At 34.9% G+C, this 16,098-nt stretch overlaps 1 long non-coding RNA gene across 1 annotated transcript in view; it reads right to left on the bottom strand.

Moving 5' to 3' along the window:
- The window catches only part of LOC138710445 (uncharacterized), a 98,359-nt gene that overhangs the window by 40,974 nt on the left and 41,287 nt on the right, over positions 1-16,098 (bottom strand). The window contains exons 4-5 of the long non-coding RNA XR_011335241.1: positions 12,287-12,465; positions 6,939-7,953 (exon numbers count right to left, since the gene is read on the bottom strand). This is a non-coding gene — a long non-coding RNA (uncharacterized lncRNA). The remainder of the gene's footprint in view (positions 1-6,938; positions 7,954-12,286; positions 12,466-16,098) is intronic.

Here is a 16,098-nt window from a genome sequence, read left to right as displayed (position 1 = left end):
TTTCATATCATGCAAGAAGAAAATAAAAATGGAGTCAATTTCGTGTTGACTGCTTTTTTTTTTTTTTTTCAAATAAATATCTATTAATTTCTTTGCTAAAATGATTGTAATTCACGTGCATCATTCTAAGATTTGTGAATACTGAATATGAACAAAATCCGTCATATAGTTTATACTTTATAAGACTTCTCTGGTGCCGATAATATTAATAATGATCTAATTAAATATGCTTGCAACTAATTAAAGTAAGCCTACCGCACATTAAATCTATTAAACACATCTTAAAATTCGGTCATATACCTAATTGAAAAAAAGACACAGAAATAAATATAACAACTACAGAGGAATCAGCATTTTATATATAATATGTTGTATTATAAAACATATGCGACAATAATAAAATAAACTAGTTCGAAATAATAATAGATATTAATATACAGTAGAACCTCTATTATCCGTGGTAATAAAAGGGATGGAATGAACGGTTAATCAAAAACATCGGATAATCCATACCACAAAATATTTTTGTAAATCAAGTGAACAATACTTGAACTTTAGAAATTTCCTCCGTGGTCTTGTATTTAACACGCCAGGTAGTGAATCAGAAGTTCATTAATTTAACCCAGATGTCCCTGACGTCCTTCCAGAAGGACGGAATGCATGGCCTAAGAAATAATGACGTAATAATTAATCTTAGGTTCGAAATGTTACTATTGTTAGTCACGCGCCGTTTGAATGTCCATTGTTGACGACTACACAGCAGCTGCAAGTTAACCGCCAGTTGTGAGCGAGAAATTTAGACCTGAATGTTGGACTTCAGCAGCGATGGATGATTTGACTGACCTCGTTATAAATGGGTAATTATATTTACCGTAATTTACGGATTATTTTTTTTAAATTTATGGTGCAATATCTCAAAGGTTAGGGCTTTCAATAAACTTATGTTAAATTTGCATGAACTTACATTCATAACTAGTAATAACGTTATATTTTTTAACGTCCTTCTGGAAGGATGTCAGGATAATATGGTATTTTCTTCGTGTTTCCAGGAGAAAAATTACACTGCATGAACTATCGGAAATCATGGAAAGTAGTGAAACTATTCCAAACAGTGGTGTAGATGTCGCACTTTTGCCATCTCTAAATGCAAATGATGATTTGACTGATGAGGATTCGGATGCAGAAGACAACCCATGTATAGATAATTTGCCTGCAAGTCAGCTGAGTTCCGATGTGTTTGTAAATGACATGGCTATCAACAATGTATGTGAGAAATCATCATATGACACAGGATTGCCGTCTGAACCATTACCTGGTCCATCTCCGCTATCTAGTAAGTGTAGAAGAACAAGATCTACAACGCCCTCTACAGCCCTGGAGACAAACAAGGAAGACATTACTGGGACTAAGGCTACCAAGAAAAAAGATAAAGGGGAACCTGTAAAAGCAGGCTCAACACTCCCAAGCACCAGTTCTACAATGGCCCCTCCAACTCTGCAGACAAACAAGGAAGGTATTACTGGGACACAGGCTGCCGAGAGAGAAACTACAGAGGAAACTGAAAATGAAGACTCAACTCTTCCAAGCATGGAATGGCCTCTGATGTACGAAGTACCACTCAAACCCGGTAGAAGTCCGTTAGAATACTTCACACAATTTTTCGATGAAGAAATTCTGAACATGATGGTGACTTATACCAATCAGTATGCAGCAAAGAAGAACAGAGTAGGAGACTGCTCTGAAAATGAAATGATGGTGTTTCTAGCTGTACTCCTGCTTAGTGGTTATGTAGTAGTTCCCAGAAGAAGAATGTACTGGCAAGGGGAACAAGACAGTCACAATGAACTTGTGTCAAATGCAATATCGAGAGACAGATTAGACTTCATCATGATGAACTTGCATGTGTGTGATAACCAGACATCGGATTCTAGGGCAAATGCCTATTTTGTTTCTTTAGGAGAAAAGTAAAAATAATTATTAATATTTGTGTTTCATGGAAATTGAAAGGTATTCAAAGAGTTTTATAGTGCCCTAAAATGCCCTAAAACGGTTATTAGAGCCTAATTTGTTAATATTCGCCTAAAAATGCCTAACTCACTGTAAAGTTTCGCATTTTACTCTTACTTTTTATAATGTATACATGCATTCACTGCGAAATTTAAGGCATTTGAAAAGTGGAAAGTTTGCTTCACACATGAAACCATTGATAAAGGAAACAAAATGTTTTGAATCTCACGACACTCGCAATAGATTTCACCGAATTTAACATGTTTGGAGGCATAAATGCCGACAAAGAACCAACCTTAGTTTTGAAGCAGGCAACAATCACAACATGTGCTGCTACCGATTCAGAGATATACTATACTATAAAAATGACTGTTTTCGGTCTCAAACCGATTAGCTGTACTGCCCTTCAGAGTGTCATAAAATCACAATTTTTGGAGAAAGAGTGTTTTTGAAATATTTATGAAAAGTCGTAAAACTGCGAATTAGTAGGGTAAACCGTTACAAAATATTTAAAAGAATGGCCCTCCACTACCAGGAAATGCAACAATAAGTGGAACTTTGTATTTTTGTCCAATTGAATCTCAATAACAACGGTTCATTTGAATGCTCGTTAACAGTTGCTCTTTCCCTCACCTTATTTGTGTTGAGAAGTTTTGAGCGGTAGGACGTTTTCCTGTGAAGTTTAACGCGATAATGCCGAAAAATATAAGTGCAAAATCTACGTTGATCCGGCAATGGCTAACAGAATATCCAGAATTCACTTATGATGGAAAAATAATATTCTGCAAGATTTGTAGCAAACAGGTATGTAACAATAGTTGAAATATATAAATTATATTAATTTTAATGAGTAGGACTATAATATTTATACATTGACTGAGCTATCCTGAGGTGTAATTCTTTTTAAGACCACTACACTTTAACCTTTTAAATTCCGATAGTTAAAGTATTTGCAGGTCATTAAAATTTTGATTGTTCGAACCCACTTTGTGATAGAAATACGGCAATACAACAATTAGGATTTTATTTTAATTCAGTTTACTTTACATTTTTAGATTTCGCAAGAAAAGAAGTGCCACCTAAAGCAGCATGTGCAAGGAGCGGCTCATAAGGCTAAAGCTCAGCAGAAAAATCAACTGCAACAAACTTTACTAACACAGCCTACTTCATCCAATCTCAGCAGCAATTTCTATGCTGATTTAACCAGAGCGTTTGTTGCTGCTAAGATTCCCTGGAATGCAATTGAAAATCCGGTTTTAAGACAGTTTTTACAAAAATACTGCAAACAAAATATCCCATCTGAGTCGACCCTAAGAAAAAATTACTTAGACAGAATATACAATGAAACTTTAGCTTCCATTCGGGAGGATATAGGTGATTCTTACATATGGGTCTCTGTGGATGAAACCTCAGATCCTATGAATAGGTATATAGCAAATATGGTAGTAGGAAAACTTAGTCCTGATGGACCTTCGATTCCACACCTCGTATGTGTTAAGGAACTTTCGAAAGTGAATAGCCAAGCCATTGCTTATTTTGTAAATAAAGGCCTACAGTCTTTATACTCAGGTAATATAGACGATTCTAAAGTTCTGTTGTTTTGTACTGATGATGCCTCATACATGGTTGCTGCAGCTCCACTTCTTAAAACATTTTATCCTAACCTCACGCATGTAACCTGTCTAGCACATGGCCTTCACAGGGTTTCTGAAACAATCCGGAATGAATTTCTTCTTGTCAATTCGTTTATTTCTAACACAAAAAAATGTTTTTGTAAAGCCCCATCCAGGATTTCAATATTCAGAGAGAACTTTCCAGATATCCCACTCCCACCTCAGCCGGTTGTTACACGATGGGGAACCTGGATTCAGTCAGTGGTGTATTATTCTAAGTATTTTAAAGAAGTGGTCACAGTTATTGATAAATTACCTGAAACTGATAGTGCAGCGTGTGTGAAAGCAGTGAAAGATTGTCTGAATGACTCACGAGTGAAAAACGATATTGCCTACATAACATCAAACTTTTCTTTCATATCTGCAAGCATTGAACAATTAGAACGTGAAAAACAATCTCTTTATAGCCAAATAGCAATAGTAAAGGAAGCTCAAGTGAACATACATTCTGCTTTGGGCGAAACTGGGAAAAAAGTTAAAAATAAGTGGGACAACGTATTAAATAAGAATGTAGGATTTTCATTGTTAGAAAAAGTATCAAGAGTAATATCGGGAGAAAGTGTAAATGTTCCAGTAAGTATTGATGTTTCTATTGTACCTAATTTAAAATTTGCGCCTCTCACATCAGTTTCGGTTGAAAGAAGTTTTTTCTGTTTTCAAAATGATTCTCAGTGACAAAAGGCAAAGGTTAACTGTGGAGAATTTAGAAAAAATTCTGGTGGTGTACTGTGCAGATAATTATAATAAAGTCTGAGCATGGAACTGAATTTCAATAACTTAAAATGAGTAATCTTGATATCAATAATCATTATTTCATTAATTTCAATATATTAAATTTGTGCAGCTCTGTTTATAAATATAATATAGTATTCTTTTTTAATGTTTAAACATACTATTTTGTGCGTATTTTAGTGTATAACTAAAAATTTCAGTGAAAGAAATAAGTATGATACCTTGATGTGCCTAAAATGCCTATTTTCATTAAAATAGAGCCTAATTTTACAAATTTTGAGCTTATTTTAGGCGCCTAAAACTGCAATTTTAGTGCCTAAAAATCCGATGTCTAGTGATAACGATGACCTAGAGAAATCAGATCGTTTTGCAAAAATTCGCATGTTACTAAGCATGCTCAATGAACGTTTCCAACATTTTGGACCTCATGAACGCCATCATTCCATTGATGAATCTATGGTCTCATACTTCGGAAGGCATGGGTGTAAACAATTTATTAAAGGTACGTTTATCTCCACTTCCATTATATCACAGTATAAAAATAAATATGGATCTCCTAATTCATTTGTTTATATTTCAGGAAAGCCAATATGGTATGGCTTCAAGTTCTGGTGTGGTGGCACCAGTAATGGATATTTTATGTGGCTGGAACCCTACCAGGGAGCTGGCACCTGCAGTCAGAAGTATGAAGACAAAGGTCTGGGATACGGAGTGGTGATAAGCTATGCCGATCAGCTGCGTGATAATGTGCCATACCGCTTTTTCTTCGACAATTTATTCACAAATGTCCAACTTCTGATTGATCTAAAGAAAAGAGGTAATGGAGCGACGGGAACAATGCAACAAAATCATATTGCTAAAAGCTGCACCCTGTCCCCTGCTGATAAGATAAAAAAGGAAAAACGAGGGACACACGAGGCCTGGTCAGATAAAACTTCAGGTAAGCATATAAGAGCACATAAAATGTTCGTTTTAGATAATAATCTACTGTATATACTAAAATATATATTCCTTTGTATCCTTTTCTTTTAGGTATCACTATTGTCAAGTGGAATGATAACAGTGTTGTCACAATAGCAACAAATTATGATGAGGTTTTTCCTCTGAAGCAAGTTGGGAGCTTTTCAAGAGAAAAGAAACGAAGGATAGCTGTGCCTCAACCTCGTCTTTTTGAGTCATACAACAGTCATATGGGAGGCATTGATCGCGGGGACCAGAACGTGTCTCTCTATCGGACGTCCATCAGAGGGAAGAAATGGTACTTCCCAATCATTGCTCATCTCATAGATGTCGCTGAACAGAACACCTGGCTTTTGTACAGGCGTAATGAAAAGAATATAGATCATCTGTCTTTTCGCAGATGAGTTGTTACAGCTATTCTGGAATCAAACAAACAGGTTATCACCAGCAAAGGTAGGCCTTCTAAGGTATCGAAAATTGAATCCCGGTATGATGGACGGGACCACTACGTTTCTGATCTGCCAGTGGACAAACATACGCATAAGAAGAAGCAACTGAAATGCAGAATATGCCAGAAAAAAGCAACCACAATGTGCCTCAAGTGTGATCTGCCCCTCCATGTCAGCTGTTTTGTGTCTTTTCACACCAAGTGGAATGATTGGTGAAAGAACATTATTTACTGGATTAGTAAAAAAACATAGTTACTGGATTAGTGATAAGCATGAGTGACTGGATATCCACAGCTAATTCATGCTATACTTTGTGATATTTGTTTATGACTGCATGCTCTCAATTGTTTTGTGGTATTCCAACATTTTGTCATTCCTAAATAAACACCACTAAATCTAATTGTGCGCAATGATATCCATAGTTTTAACATGATTAGGCCCTTAAATGTCATATTTAGTATTTCTTATGTTTTCAGAGGACCATGAGTATAATCTTCTGGTACTCACTGCTGAAATTCGATTGTCTATTACGAAAAATCGTTCTTCACATTTCTTATTAAATTGTAGTCATATTATCCTGACGTCCTTCCAGAAGGACGCACTTTTCTGCAAAATCTAGGAAGGTTATTACTTAAAACACATACTTGTCCATTACTAAGGTTCACTAGGAACAATATACACACTGTCTTTCGAAATTTCGGAAAAAAAAAAAAAAAAAAAAAAAAAAAATGATTCAGGAACATCTGGGTTAAGTTCAGTTGTCAACGACATGCTTTTAAGGGGCAATGAAAGTCCTTGTAATGGCTTTCAGCGGAAAGATGGGAATACAAGAGGTCTCATGTTATAGATTTACATACTTTATACACACTTTATCCTTGATACTTATTAAATCGAGCACAGTTGTAACATCAGTATTTGAGAGGAAGATATGTGTCTAGAGACTATTGACAGAATAGCTGCTTTGGAGTCTGACAATATAACTGCATTTTTAAATTTATTGATGTGGCAGAGAAGATTCCTGAGATTTCACTTATTGCAGTGATTTCTCCATCAAAACTTGTTGTTCCATACCCAAGAGATCTATAAAGTGAGAAGAGACAGCATGTAACACCTGCACCTGCACCTTGTTCCCTGGAGATCAAGGATCCATCGGTGTATAAATGAAGCCAATTTTGTGGAGGGTACCTAATATTAATTGTCTCTAAAGACAATACATTCATTTAATACAGTTGGTATTAGCATTGTGTATTACAGGTGCTATGTTTGGTTCAAGTTTGTCAAGTACAACGAAGTTCGATATATGCCAATGTTCGCTCTGCAGGAGGAGGCTGTCGTGTTTGTTCTATCTTGTTAAAAAAATATTCTCTGTTCTCCCCTCCCACCCATTCATGTTTTAACTGCTTAAGCATTTTAGCACAGATCTTGCGATTAGTTTTTCGTATGAAATAAGGCAAAATTTTTAATGTCTTGTTGTCTCTCTCATGTTCAACTGGTACAACTAAATGGTACAACTTCCACAAACTGAAGCACCACAAAAGCAGTATGATTGTCGCACGTGATTTGAGAACAATGCTCAACTATGATATGATTCCAATTTTAAATCTTATTCACATTTTTGTAAATAATTCATAAATAACACCTGAACCACATTACTGCGAATGGGTATCTAGCATTCAAACACTAAAACAAAAATTATATCAACACATTAATTGTTCATAAATGATTAATTAAACAGTGACTATATATACACAATTCTCCCACCATTCAGATCTAACAAATATTTGAATATATTAATTTAAAAAAGTCAAATATTCCTAACTTAAATATATTAAGCTCTTCATCAAACTATTCCCTTATTTACCTATCACAGCAGGCCATAATATATCTTCAGAAATTTGTCTTGTATTTCTTTAGCTCCACCTTGATGTGATGAATATTGGTCAGCTGCGCACGAGCATTTGGTGTTAATTTTTGGAAACGGTGGTAGTGCTGTACCAACTGGGTGAGAGCCAACTGCAGAAGTGAGGAACCAGTCATCAAATTGGGAAATGAAGACAGGATCTTTCGATTCAACTCCTCCAAAGATCGTTTCCATCCCACAGAGAAAGACTGAACAAGTGCCAATGCTTTTTCTGGAAAGAAGGTATAAACTTTTAACCTTTCAGAACATTTTGCAAAATATACAGTCATTAGGATTGGCTATGTTTACTAAATTTTGAGCTCTCAAGTTCCAGTCATCACTCATCAGGAAAAATGAGAGAATTCAGAAATAGGTGGCATAACTCTTGTTGTATAGGTCTATGCTTTCTGTCACCAAATCCTATCATCGGAATTTCAATTCTCTCATTTTCTGTTAACATTTGAAGGGTACACAGGAATAACGATCAAGGTCTATTTTAGAAAGTTTCGAGAAAAACGAATTTTAAAGTTTTAGTACTTAGTTATATGTGTATTTAATAGAAATTGACGTGGTGGAATGTAAACAACGATTGTTTCTTATTAATTATACAATACCATTTTATTCTAAATCTGCTTGGCAACAATGGAAAATGCAATATAAACAAACAATGTGTAAACTTCCAAAATAAGAACGATCAAGGTCCAAATAGGAAACTTCGAGATACATGGGATACAGCATGCATTATAGTGAAACACCACTTCTACCTCAGACATTTAATTTGCTTTTGATCGTTTTATATATAATTTCAAAATATAATTCTCGTTTTCCTTTCATTGGTCTTGTACTGCAGGACTGCAGAACTGCTTCTTTATTTGAAAGTCATTGAATGTTGCTGTTTTCAAATCTAATAATCCTTGGCGCTACAGCTCATGAAGGGCCCAGACCGACCAGCCAGTTGCTGGCCTCACGTCCACATGCCGAAACAGAGGTGGACGATAATCCAATCAGAATGGAGGTACCGTGTGGTTAGCACGATGATCCCCCAGCCATTATAGCTGGCTTTCGCAACCAAATTTCGCTACCTATCGTAGCTCCCCAAGTGCATCATGATGCTGGGTGGGCACCGGTCCCATACACTGGCCGAAATTTCATGAGAAAATTTCTTTCCCCATGAGGACTCAAACCAGCACGCATTCTGTAATGCGAGTCTTAGGCAGAACGTCTGAGACCAAGATGTCACAGTGCGGGATTTGAAATATGTCATCATATAAAGCAGTTGAAATTTTCAACTCTTTCACATTGTTCTTCTTCTGATATCTTTTCAGTGGCTTGAAATATAATTAAAATAATGTTAGAAAATGACTATTATAGACTAATTTGGATGTTTAATAGCATTTGAAATTAAAATGCGATAAATAAAATTAAAGATAAAATAATTTTGACAAATAAAATAGAAACTCACTATATAGCTTTCATATCGTTCGATTGATGATAATCAGGAACACATTTTTAGTACGGTATCTTATTTTACATTGTAGATTGCAATGGACCTCTAGGCGAAAGGGCTTTCTTTTTGCAGTAGCTATTCAGAAATTCTCCCCATCCATAAAATACTTCTTTTTTTTTTATTAAGTTATTTTACGATGCTGTATCAACATCTCAGGTTATGTAGCATCTGAATGGAATGAATGCCAGTGAAATGAGTCCAGGGCCCAGCATTTGCTTGTATTGGGTTGAGGGAAAACCCCGGAAAAAACCTCAACCAGGTAACTTTCCCCAACCAGGATTCGAACCCGGGCCACCTGATTTTGCGAACATACGTGCTGACCATTACTCCACAGGCGTGGACTAAAATACTTCTTCTATCTTGCAGTAAACTATGAAGAATGGTTCAAGGTTCCTTCCTAGGATTAGCAATCTCATGTCACTAGTCATCAGGAAACTCACATCTTATCTTCTGGTTTATAAATTCTACATTATTATTGCACTTGAGGTACAAATGGCCTCTTTTTGGAAATGTTGCCAACAAACAAAATTTCTTCACTATATGCACTAAGAAATGGAAAAATCGAATCACAATAAAATTTGTTATTCTGTCATCAGCAGGATTCACAGAACATATTGAATTCACGCATAGTCATGCAAAATTTCAAAACAGGAATACCACAACATTAAGCATACTTCATCATGAGCTTTGTTCGAAACCTTTTCATCATGTGTACAAAATACAGATTTCCAGTAGAAAGTGTATGGACTTAGCACGAAAAGACTATAGTTGCCTGGAGTAATATGCTTCACTTGTTGAAAGTTTAGGAATTGAAAGATTCTTCCAGTAATCCATAGAAATTGCTTCCTTAATCATAGACTTTCTGGACTTGAAAGATATCCAAACATTCAGAACACTTTACCTAATACAAAGTATCTCTTTTCCTCTTATGTAGTTCATTTTGAGTCGCTGTCATTTTTGCTTATTCAAATTGTGTATCTGAGTTGCATCTTTATCATTGTTTATTTCTAATTCAAGTTGAGATATATTGGTTCTAAATTTATCGCAAATACATGCGTCACTTTTGAAATACCCAAAACTTATGCTGTACTAATTAAAAAAATCAATTAATATTTCTTGTAGGACCTCATAGTATTTACAATGATAAGTCCTGTCAGGTGAGCATTCTATGTAGCACAGGAAGCCATTAGACTTCATTCACTCATTAATCTACTCCTTTCTATAAGTAAAATATTCTGAGAACATCTCAATCCTCAACACTTAAACAAGCGTCTTCTGTAATTTATTTGAATCATGATCTGTATTCTTTTCGATTAGTTAGAAGTACATCAAAAAATTTTATTTTCTTTGTACTAGCATTCTGCATAGCTATATTCTCTGTTATTTCTGATATTTCCATTTCACTTATGACTTAATTTTAAGACAACATCTGGAACAACTAACACAAGCCTGAAAGAATGTCCATGAAACAAGCTGCAAATAAGACCTTGTTTACTTTAGTGCAAAAAATAATCATTGCATTCTTACTCAACAGTGCAAAAAGTAACGAAATTGTCGTCAGTGGCACAGCCAACGGGTGGGCCAGGTGGGCCTGGGCCCAAAAAATTAGTGAATTTTTAGTTTTTTTTTACGGAAAACACTCAACATCAAAAATAAACCATGGATCCAGAGCAATAATTAAGATAAGAAGTCAAAAATGTGTTCATTGACACCTTATTTTATTTGGTTTATTTAGACCATGTTCTGGCTCTTGCAAATTCATTATCGGAAGCACCTCAGTCTTCAAAAATGGATATTAGTAAATGTTCGTCCCTCATTAAGACAATGATAGAAAACTTTTCAAAGCTCCGAAATGAAGAAAAATTCGAAGAATTTTATTCTAGTGCTGTTTGTATGACAGAAGTTTTCGGAATTAGTGTCTCTGTACAAGAAAAAATAAATCATTGATCACCTCAAATGCCACAGGCTCATGTCAGTAGATTTACTGGCATGTAAAAGAACTCCTGCGGGACAAAATTCTGGCACACCGGCGATGCTGATATAACCTCTGCAGTTGTGAGCGTCGTTAAATAAACCATCCGTAATTAAATTAAATCGATCACTTCAGTCTCTGGTAAGAGACTATTTCGTTACTGATGATGGTGACACTACGCTGAAGAGCTTCAATTCAGAACAACAAGATAAGATTTTGCTGACAGCAAGTTTATATAATATACTTGATAAAGTCATATCAGAAATGAAAAGATGGTTTGAAGAAAATTCTGTTTTCTGTGAAGCAGTATCAGTTGGTGAGCCAAAGTCTTCTGATTTCATGAACTTCAAGATGCTGCCAGAACTGGCTGACTTGTATGGATCTTCAAATTTTGTGTTAAACATAAACAAGGAACTTCTAGAGAAACAGTGTTCCCTGTGAATATTAAATCAAAACATGTGTGTGACCTATATTCTAAACTACAGAACATAAGCATGGGTTTGGCATTCCAGGAACTACTCCAAGTTTTACAAATTATAGGCCTACTGATCTGTCCCATCACGACTGCATCCGCAGAAAGGAATTTTTCTGCATCATGACGAATAAAAACTTACACCAGGACAGCCATGTCAAGCACAAGGCTTTGTAATCTAGCAATTTTATCCATTGAGAGGAAGAAAAGTTGGAATTTGTTGAAGGACCCATCATCAGTGGTCAACAGATTCGTGCTAGGAAATCTCGACAGCTCCAGATCAACTTACGAAGCGTTTGTATGACTCGCATGATTGTTTATCATAATTTTGCATGTTATTAAATAAGACTTCCGAGAATGAGTTTCAAAAGAGTTGACAACAGCGCCATTGTCAGGTACTTTATAAGATCCTGTCTTGTAAACGCAGTACCAATCTAAGATAATAGCTCGACCATTACCTTTCTGATTATACAAGTAGCCACAATAATTTTGGTGTCAGAACTGATCATAACAAAACTGATGACCGCTAGAACTAGCCATAACAACATGTTGGAAGTATCTAATATCTATAGTGGCAGTAACAAAATTAAATGATATGCAACAAAGATACTCACTTTCATGATTTTTCAGTTCATCTGCTTGTCCCTTGTCAACCAGCACTTCACCTTCCTTCACAAACTGCAATATGCCACCAAAGTGAGGTGACAAGATTTCTTCCACATGTTCTGCACTGTGAGTATTGAACTGTTCACGGAAGCTTTCTGCCTCTTTAGAATTGTCCCGAGTGCGTTCCCTAATGCAAACATCAATATTTTTTAATTTACATTTGTTTGTTTATCAACTGTCAGAAGACAGGTCTGAACCTCATTAGTGACATCAATAAAGGTGCGTACACACATAGGGAATGAACAATGAACAAGTGATGAAGCGAACTTTCACTGTTTGGAGCAACATACAAATAATCAGCAAATGGTCAGGGAACATTCGTGTTTGCTGGTTATTCGCAATAATGGTAGACGATTTATTATAGTAAGTGCAGCAGTTATTATGGGCTATCTAACAAAAATAAAGTTGAAAAATAAAGGGTGATTGTGACAGATTCCACTATACAAAAGTCGCAATTGGTATAGAATAGAAGCACTGACTTGTTTAATTACTTATGTTAAATTCAGTGGGATAGTTTTAAAACTTCTGACGAATTTCAGCAACAGACTTTGAAATGTTACTATGCAAAATAGGCTAACACTTTGCAAGAAAGAAAGACTGGTGAGAAGCAATACCTGTTCATGAAAGATTAGCACTAACAATTCAATATCTGGCAACAGAGGATTCATATACAAGTTTTATGTATTTATTCAAAGTTTCCAAACAGCCGAGTTCCATGATTTTTCCAAAATTTCCTGGTCCCGATATAATTCAATAAGGTTGATGCGGGACTGTATTTAAAATGTTTGCCATCTCAGGCAACTAAAGAAATGTTGCCCTCTCTACATAAATAACGAATTATGAAAATTAGTCAAAATTAAGACAGAGAATCGAATAATCAATATTCAAATGGAATTAATTAGTAAAAAGGGAAAATAATACAAAAGAAATAAAATTAAATATAACTTTAAATGTGAGTATTGTATTACAGTACATTCAGCGATCACCGCCCTGCTTTTTGTTGGATCTGAAATCTTCTAGAGGGGCCTATTGTTTCACTCCTTGACTGGTGAAATAGTCTCTAGTTACTTCATTTATTGCTCAGAATGCTGGATCTAATTTTATTTATTTCATTTCCTTACTCATCAGTCATTATTTTAATTACATGGGTGCTGATCAATACTGCCATTCATTTCACTTTCTTTATCGTACTTATTGTTAGTTTAGAAGATGTATCACATAACAGTGAAAATGTACTCACATCAATTTTTGAAAGAATACCTCAGTTTCATTTTGAACAACTCGATTTTGTGTGTCTTACTACATAAGCACTTTTTATTTCTTTTCTAAATTATTTTAAGTTTTCACTGTTTTCTATATTCAGCCTCAATTCTTTTTGTATCCGAACTTAATAATACTAATAATTTAAAACTTCATAATTTAACAACTGCAGACAATCATTTTAAACCTGTAACTTATGTACTAGTTCATTTCAACTGATAATAATAATGATGATAATAATAATAATGATAATAATAATAATAATAAAAATAAAAATAAAATGTCAGGTATTTAACCAATAAGTTACCAATTTTTGCATAGAACAAGTATTATTTTGCTTTGAGATGTTATGAGCTGCCATGTAAAATTAAGTACGGTAACTTACAAGCTTTAATTATGTGACGCACATGTGAAATAAAGCTTGATTGGTACATTATAATCAGACAACCTTACTACCTTTTACTAATTAGTTAATTAATTACATCCTGTTTGCATATAGTATAAAAATACCTACTCTTCGGATATATAAAAATTAATGTAAAATGTTTGTCATAAATGCACATGTGTATAAAATTTCTCAAATTTTCACAGCTTGAGTATGGTACTAATCCCAAAAATTTGCCATCCAGTGCCATGGCTCATGTTGGTCCATGCATAAATATGGCCCTTTGTTGATGACATCTTCTTCAATCCATTCCAGTTTTGATATACTAGTACTGGTTTGTGAAATTAGGTATATTAACCACTGTGGTCTGCTGCTACAACAAACTACGAAAAAGTGACAAATCCCATCCACAGCGAATACCAATTTCGTTTGATGTACTGACAAGCAATGGATCACATACGAAACAAACCAAATGACTGGTTTACCTTCGCTGTACATCCACATGTTCTGAATTCAGTCAGCAAAAGCATTTATTCATTGTTCGGTCGGTATATGGGCTTAAAACTAGTGTTGTGGGATTTAATCGATTAATTGATCAATTTCTGTTGTAAGATTAATCGATCAAAAATATTTAATCGATATTCCTCTCTCGGAAATTGCTTACTTAAAAAGCACAATAATACTGTTATTTTTTTATTGCAAAGCAGGTAGCATAGGGAAAATCTTTCCACAAACACTTCAGAAAGGGATGGAAATATGAGGACAGTGACCTAGTCTACCTCTATTGAAAGTTGAAACACAATGCGAAACCCTTATTAAGTTTTATGGTTTTCCAAGAAAACTTCCACCTTGTTGTCAGCTCATCTTCCTAGCATATGAAATACATACTTTTCTGGGCTTCGTCTCCCTCATCCATTTCAAAATAGCCATGTCTATACTGTGTGGAAGTTAGAGCATAACTACCTTCTTCTCTTTTTAAAATCTGGTAATTCGATTACAACAGGGGCCAGTCTTCTGTTTCGACCGCTGTACTTTTGCAGTTGCAGTTTCTGTACTGAGTTGGTATATGAAGGTTGTGTGTTTAGTTTGATAAAGAAAAAAAGAATCAATTTTCTGTGGTTTGTGAAAAGTGTAAACTCCATTATGTCATATGAGAATTTGAGAGGTAAACTTGGTGAAATGTTAGGATTTAAATTAAACGATCGTGGAGAAGTGCTTGACAGAAAAAAAGTTTTTTCACGTTTAGTGATGCAGGAAACATTGTTACTAAACATAGAGCGGCACTTAATTCGGAGTATGTGAATGCACTCACATGTTTAAAATCATGGATGAAGCAATATTAACTAGGTGAGTCTTCGTACTTTTTTTTATTTATGCTTGTCTCAAAAATTCCCGGAGAAATTGACACAATAAATTATAAGCCTCATAATAAATATGTTAATAAGTAATTAAAATAGTTGTTCTGTAATATAACGATACAATATATACAGATATACAACATTTAATACTTATGCTAATCACCTAACACAAGTTAAATTTAACAATAATTGAGTGGCTCAGTGCCAGACTTGCCTAAACCACAATTACACTGAAAATAGTTATTCAAGTCTAAATTTGGACGTCATTTTTTTAAATAATCACATGTCAAAAGAAAATTATTTCTCTTTTACTGTAATCTAGTATGTATCTATAATAATAATAATAATAATCCGTGGCGCTACAGCCCGTGAAGGGCCTAGACCGACCAGCTGGCTGCTGGCCTCACGCCCACATGCCAAAGCAGAGGTGGACGATCATCCAACCAGAATGAAGGTATCATGTGGTTAGCACGATGATTCCCCCAGCTGTTATAGCTGGTATGTATCTAGTCCATGTAAAAAAGTAAGTTGAAAAATATCATTAACCCAGAAATGTGTTAACTGTAAAATGAATGATAGGCAAGTTTAGCCCTAAAACAAATTACTGTATATTTCAAGCCCAAACATGTGGCATAGGAGTCATTTCTTGTCAAAGGACCCTGAATGCAAAAAAATTAAAATATTTCAAAGTAATTGTAATATTCATATTTCTAGAGTAGATGAACCTTTATACCAGATAAACGGTTAGGTAATTTTA

Source organism: Periplaneta americana, chromosome 12, assembly GCF_040183065.1.
Source record: "Periplaneta americana isolate PAMFEO1 chromosome 12, P.americana_PAMFEO1_priV1, whole genome shotgun sequence".
In the NCBI taxonomy this organism is placed as follows: domain Eukaryota; kingdom Metazoa; phylum Arthropoda; class Insecta; order Blattodea; family Blattidae; genus Periplaneta; species Periplaneta americana.
Note: the sequence above shows the minus strand (reverse complement) of the source record. Positions and strands in the feature narration are given on the sequence as shown.